Here is a 7,795-nt window from a genome sequence, read left to right on the forward strand (position 1 = left end):
TGGGACTTTGGAACCAGGAAGACATGAGTTCAAATCCAGCCCTGGGCACATCATTTAAACACTGTCTGCCTCAGTTTTCTCATTTGTTAAATGGAGACGATAATAATAGCACTTACCTCCCAGGCTGTTGTGAGGATCAGATGAAATAAAAATTGTGATGTACTTTGAAAACTCTAAAGTACTTTATAAATGCTAGCTGTTATCATTATAATCATGAAAGACCTCCCATATTTCTTTATATTCTTTGTATTTCTCATATCTTATGGTGTAATATTCTACTCCCTTCCAAAACCACGTCTTTATTGTTCAGTCATTTCAGTTATGTTCAACTTTGTGTCTCCTTTTGGGGTTTTCTTGGCAAAGATACTGGAGTGGTTTGCCATTTCCTTCTCCAATTCATTTTACAGATGAGGAAACTGAGGCACACAAGGTAAGGAACCCTCCCAGGATCACACAGTCAGTGTCTGAGACCAGATTTTAACTCAGGGAGAGGAGTCTTTCTGATCCCAGGTCCCCTGCTATATCCAGTGTACCACTTAACTGCCCTTAAGGCCATTTTCCTGTCATTGGACCCTAGCATTGTTTCCAGTTTTTTTATAGTATTTTTGCACATCTGTGCCATTCTACCCTTTTGATCACATCTTTGGAGGATCACTGTGCAGAAAGGTATAAATAGCTTTCTAGCTCTTATTGTATATCACCACAACTTTATAGAATTTGAGAGTGGGAAAGGAACTGGGCAGAAATCTAGTCTAATTCATACATGAAATAAATTACCATATTGCTTTCCAAAATTATTGTGCTTGTTCCCCGTTCCAACAGTTCACTTAAATCAAAATGTAAACTTTTTGAGTAAGGATCATTTCATTTTCTGTATTTGTTCCCTAGTGTTCGGCATGATTGACGGGTATATACTAAATACTTAATAAATGTTTGCTGATTGATTGAGTGAGTGAGTGAGTGAGTGAGTGAGTGATCTCGTTTTTAAATGCACTGAAAAAAAAGAAAGAGTTGTTTTTTTTAAGTCTGCCTGGTCAAATGTACCACAGAGTTCGGCCTCTTAAAAAAACAAAACAAAACTCTAATATGACCATTTCTCATTAAACTTTGAGGCTGCCAGTGTGTCTCTCTTCATATCACAACAGATCAAGATTCCCTTGCTCTAGGAAAGTATCCAGACATTCCACCCATCTAAGTAACAATAGTGGGAGGAGGATCATCTGATATGATGTTTTCATAGGCCAGGACTCATGGATGACTATCAGAAGACTGGCTCATCCAGAAGGTCTATGCATCGACCTGACCTGGAAATCCCCAAAGAGCCTTCCCAGATTCCCTGTTCTTCTCCCTCATCCTGAATCCCCACCCGTGAGACGATGCTCTGCCTGCCTCATGGTGCCCCCTCTGAGCCCATATCCAACCCACCCTTGGTCTTAAAAAACTAGTCCTTTTCCTCAAAGGGCCTTGGTATCCAATGTCAGCCCAACACATACACCAAAGCTCAGGATGGGTCTTCTACTGTTTCCTTAAACATGTAGAAGTCATTTTGCAACACACATATCAAAGTCTGCTGTCAAGTGAAATCCTCTATCTTTTTATCTGTGTATTGCTATGATGATTGTCACCATGGTAGCAAGATACATTGTTTAAAATCAAATGATAGCAAGGCATAGGTTGTCCAAAAAGAGTTTCTAGCAAGACTGACATTCCTCTGATTCCTGTGGCTGTGTCCTCCAAGCAAGAGGAAACGCAGGGTGCTGGGATGGGCTAAGGTTGAAGTCTGGGCAACTAAAAAACACTTGATGTTAAAGGTTCCCTGGGTCCAAGATTGGGAGAGGAGGAAGGGAAGGGAAGGCAAAATCTTGGGGGAAATAAGACAATGAAGTCACATCTCCACCTCTCCCCCCACCTCCAGGCTACCAAAATGAACCAAAGATTCTTCCTCTAGATCTCTCCAGAACACTGAACTAGACATTCTGACCAGGCAATGGTGACAGATACAGGCCAGAATCAAAAAGAGAATAAGGGGAAAAGAGAAAGAACATGGGGGCAAGAGAAAGTGGAAGTAGAATAAGAGTAAAAAGGATGTCATTGTGACTCCAGGCTACTGGTGCTTTGCCTGAGTTCTGAGAGAGAATGAGAGGATATAATGAGAATCTGCCACAACTATATGGTGTGAAATCCATGCATCTCAGAAGCTGAGCAAGAAGGATGTGTGCCAAGTATACTGCCACCTTAATAGACAAAATCATTGACATAAAGTATTTTAAGACTTCATTTGAGTCCTTAGACAGCCCTATGTGGAAGGTATTACAAATGTCCATATTCTTATTTTTTTTAAGTGAAAACTGAGGGGGCAGCTGGGTAGCTCAGTGGATTGAGAACCAGGCCTAGAAATGGGAGGTCCTAGATTCAAATCTGGCCTCAGATACTTCCTGGCTGGGTGACCCTGAGCAAGTCACTTGACCACCATTGCCTAGCCCTTACCACTCTTCTGCCTTGAAACCAATACACAGTATTGATTCCAAGACAGAAGGTAAGGATTAAAAAAAAAAAAAAAGTATAAACTGACCCTGGGCAAGTCACTTAACCTCCATTGCCTAGACTTTACCACTCTTCTGCTTTAGAACCAATGGATAATATTGATTATAGGACACGAGGGAAGGGTTTTTTTAAATTGAAAACTGAGGCTCAGGCACATTGAAGGACTTGCCTATGGTCATAGTATAGTTAGAATACAAAAGAAAACTGTCAAATCCATAAATATTATGTGTGTTATATGTATGAAAATTGTCAAGTGGAGGGGGCAATCTCTGTGGAAAATTTCTTTGATAATACCAGATATAAATTATAAGGATAATATTAGAAATTAATACTTGTTATATTAGTTTAGAGATAAGAAGTAGAGAAACTGGCTTGAGAAAGAATTGGAGTTTCAAACAGAACTAAGACAGAGTGTCATCTTCAAATCTAACAGTTTTTCTGTAGCAATTAGTCTCTGGCAGTTGGCAAATAGAGACTTTCTATGAGGGCTTGGAGGAGGTAACATCTTTGCCTCTCTCTCTCTCTCTTTCTCTGTCTGTCTGTCTGTCTGTCTGAGGTAGAAGAAAGGAGGGAAAGATATGAAGGAGCTAAGTGTTTTCCTTTTCCAACTTGGAAAACACTAGTGACTATCTATTGCTATTTTTATAGTTTGTTTTAACTCTGAGAAGATCAAAGAAAGACATGGTCTCTAGTTTGTACTCTGAGTCTGCTAAGGCTCAGAGTCCTAACTTGGTTCTTGCTGAGACTCAACCAGCTAGCCTTTGTTATTTTTACAACTTGAAAATTAAGTTAAGAATTATAAGGATAATAGTGTTAATTTATTTAGAATAGTAAAAATTTGGGTTAGTCAGATCAAGAAGTGTAGCTTGTGGAAATTGGAGAAGCAGTTCCTTGTGGAACCAGGGAATTTTAATTGGGTGGGGTTAGAATCCCTTAGAGTTAGAAATCCTTTTTTATACTTATATTTTCAATAAATATTTTATTTTTTATAACAAAAGTCTCTTTATCGTCCTTGTACCTGGCCCTGAAGAGTTCACTTATGAGCTTCACTTCACTTATATAAACTAAAGATACTTTGCAAGCACAATAAGCAGAGTATCTAATCAGTTTATACTCACTAATCAATTAATTGCCCATTAGTTTTACAGTCTACCTTTTATTTTTACAATTTACACATGAGTGTATGTATATATGTGAATATAAATATATATGGATATCTAGCCTTTATAAGTGAAATTTGAAATTAGAAACAATTTATCTCTTTGAGAATGATGCTCTTATTCACTTGTATCAAATCACTAAATGTATAACTATTTTATAACATGTATCAAAAATTGCTAAATGTTTTGTGTAAATATATGCATATTAAACATCATGTGTATAAAGAAGATATTGTATGTACATGTGTGGTTGTGTCTTATGTCTATGACCTCTATCAGAAAAATTTGAAATGAGAAACTATTTATCTATCAGAGAATGGCTTTCTTCATGATTCACTTGTATCAAATCTCTAAATATATAAACATATGTTAAATATTATGTGTATTTATAAAAGATGTTGTATGTTTCTCTGGATCTACACCTGGATCTATGTCTATGACCTTTATCAGAGAAATTAGAAATCAGAAATAATTTATCTATTAGAGAATGGCTCTTTTCTTTATTTATTTGCCTCAAATACCTAAATAGTGAGTGAGAGTGTACATGTGTGTGTGTGTGTGTGTGTGTGTGTGTGTGTGTGTGTGTGTGTACAGGAAAACAGTCAACTATGGGGAAAATATTTGTATTGAATTTCTTTGATCAAGTTCAGGTATGCATATGTATGTATGTATTTATCTATTAGAGAAAGGCCCTTTTCCTTATTGACATGCATCAAATCCCTAACTATCTTGTGTATATATATCTACAGATATATGTAATATTTATAGTCACATGATGTTAGAATTAGAAGGAAAATAGCTAACTGTGCATATATGCATAAATATATATATATATATATATATATATATATATATATATATATATATATACACCCACAAGGGTTTGAAACAAGTGAATGAAGACAAGAAATATTTTCTAATAGATAAATTGTCAAAGGTATGAAGGCCCTGCAAGTGTCAAAGGTGGGATTTGAACCTCAGTTTTCCTGGGAAGGCATATGAGCTGCTTCTTTCCTAGAGGTCTCTCAGAGTTCACCTGACTATTTGTAGTTCAGAGATCCAAGAACTGAGGTACTAACAGGATCCTGGTCCTCTGGTGTCATTCTGAGTGATTCCCAGACCAAATCAGTGATAGGAATGGTCCCTCCAAAGGAAAAGGGACACGGCTGAAGAATTGTGTGAAGAGAATTCTTCTCAGAGTTGATAAACATATTCTAAAAAAAAAAAAAGCACCCCAGCAATCCCCACTGGGAATGTTGGCAAGTCTGACTTTACAAGGAAGTTCATCTGCATAGCTGGAGGATGAGCAATGCCCTGCCACACTGGAGACATTAAACAGGTGTCTCTGGGACAGGCTGGAGCAGGGTCTTGTTTTTCCTTTGTTCTCTACATGAGAATTTGGAGGTGAGTTGGGGGAAAGGTTCCCAGGTGCACTATCAAACTACATCATCATCTCCTTCCTTAAAGAACTTCTGTCTGTGTTTCTAAACATCTTCTAAAGCATTAAAAAAATTTTAAACCTTTACCCTTTATCTTAGAATTGATACCGTATATTGGTTCCAAAGTAGAAAAGCAGTAAGGGCTAGGCAATTTGGGTTAAGTGACTTGCCCAGGATCACATAGCTAGGAAGTGTCTGAGGTCAAATTTGAATCTAGGACTTCCCATCTTTAAGCCTGCTTCTCAATCTACTGAGCCTTCTAGCTCCACCGAAAGCCCCCCCCCCCTCCTTTTTTTTTAACAGACCTAGTTAAAATCTATGAAATGAATCTGTTCTGTTAGTGTATTCCTCCAGGAAGTCAATTACATTGTGTAAGGCACTCAAATGAATAAATAGTCTGGGAATCCCGGTTTTATTTCTTTGCTCCATTTTTTGGTTCCTTAGTTTCTTTCATCTGTAAAGTGGGAATGATTAAATCTAATTCCTTTAACTACATTAGGGATGTTGTGAAGATAAACAAGATAGCAGGTTTTGCTTTCTGTGTGCCTTTCTACAAGTTCTAAGAAACCCGAATGATCTCTACAACCTCTTTCCTTCCAAAATTACCCTAAACAAAGAGGGTGAATTTTTGGAAGGAAGTTGTGTTCCATAGCTCTAATGCCATCAGGACAGGAGAAATTATATTTATATCTAGACGAGGCCCTTCTTCGTACCTTCCCATAGCTATCCGGGGCAGCTGAGTGATACAGAGGATACAGGTTCAGGTCTGGAGTCAGGAAGACTCATCTTCTTGAGTTCAAATCTGACCTCAGACGCTTACTAGCTATGTGACCCTGGGAAAGTCACTTAACCCTATTTGTCTTGGTTTTTCCATCTATAATATGAGCTGGAGAAGGAAATGGCAAAATATTCCATTATCTTTACCAAGAAAAACCCAAAACAGGTCACAAAGTCAGAAACTACTGAACAACAACATAGTTAGCCATCTGAAAACCCACCAATCCCATCTAACCTAAATTCTTTGGATACATGTAAAACTAGTTAGAGGATACAAAACAGTTCTTGGAAAGGACAACATGGGATTGTAGACCTAGAGTAGGGATTCTTCACCTTTTTGCGTTATGTACCCTTTGGCAGTTTTCTCAAATACTTTAAAGTTCATAAATACAATGAAACCAATTATTGAAATACTGCTATCAAATTTTTTAAAGCTCATAGACCCCACATTAAATGTCTCTGATCTAAAACTATTTTAGGAACTTCAGAGGACATCTAGCCCAACCCTGTAATTTTAGAGGAGGAAATAGAGGTACCAGGCACACACATCGATAATATCTGAGATGGGATTTGAACCCAAGTCTTCTGGTTCTAGGGCCTAAGCCTTTTCCACCATGACTATGCTATTTTTATCACTCCCTCTGAAAACTACAATGTTCTTGCAAACTCTGCCAGGCATGTTAGGGAGACAGAAGTATGAGAACCCAAATTCTCTCCTATTGCAATGATGCTCTCCTCTCTAGATAACGCCCTTGGCCAAAGTGGACAGAAGATAATCCTTGCCATAAAGAAAGAGGAACTAAAGAGCTAATAATGCCAAATTCTTCCTGGCTAGTCTTTTGGTATTACATCTTGGGGTTTCCCTAGCCTTGAAAATTCAAGTGTAAATACACAAGAGCTGACATTTCTGCCTTAACATTATTTGTGTGCTTAGAGGGTTCTTTGTTCTTATCCATGTGGATGCAGTTCTCTGCAGTGGAGCAGGTGACAGCTTCTACACTCCTCATACTGAGGAATCCTTATCTAATTATAAATACAGCAAATTCCTTGGAGGAATGTGGTTCTTTTTCATATCTAAGATATTTTGCTGTTGTTCAGTCATTTGGGGCAGCCTAACTCTTCGTGACCTCACATGGGGTTTTCTTGGCAAAGATACTGGGGTAGCTTGTCATTTCCTTCTCTGGATTATTTTACAGATGAGGAAACTGAGGCAAGTAGGGTTAAGTGATTTGCCCCGAATCACATAGCTAACAAGCATCTGAGATTGGATTTGAACTCAGTTCTTCCTGACTCCTTGTTATTCATTCTAGTACTAGCTGCCTTAAAATAGAGGATTAATCATAGCACCCCTACCCCAAGTCAGAAATAGTAAATCTTGCACAAATTCTTTCTGTCAACCTTGTCTCATTCCTGTAACTGACTTTTGTATAAAAGTTTAAAAAGTAATGATGCCTCGACCATTGGGTTCATTTCCAATTGGGATTTTGTTAAGCAGAACCTCTGGCATTTGGAGACCTATTTCTTCAAAGAGCCATGGAAAGGGTCTTAATGAGTACTAGGCATCACTCTTGATGAAAGACACATTATAGGCCCATAGTATATATATAATATACAATATAGGCCCATAGTCCATATATAAATGAATGAGAATTAATGAACGAAAATGACTATATTAAGCCCCCAGCAAGTGTCAAGAACTAGACTACTCAGTATTAATACTGCTACCTCTAGATTAATAATATGGCATGTATGTAGTGCCTAATGAAAAAGCTAGACAAGTCTTGTCCTCAAGGAGGTTAATTCTAATTCTAATAAAAGGAAGCAGTTGCCAAGGAAGGGAATTTTGGTCTGTGCTATTTCAGGAACTGTGAGTGT

The sequence above is a fragment of the Monodelphis domestica genome, chromosome 3, assembly GCF_027887165.1.
Source record: "Monodelphis domestica isolate mMonDom1 chromosome 3, mMonDom1.pri, whole genome shotgun sequence".
NCBI lineage: Eukaryota > Metazoa > Chordata > Mammalia > Didelphimorphia > Didelphidae > Monodelphis > Monodelphis domestica.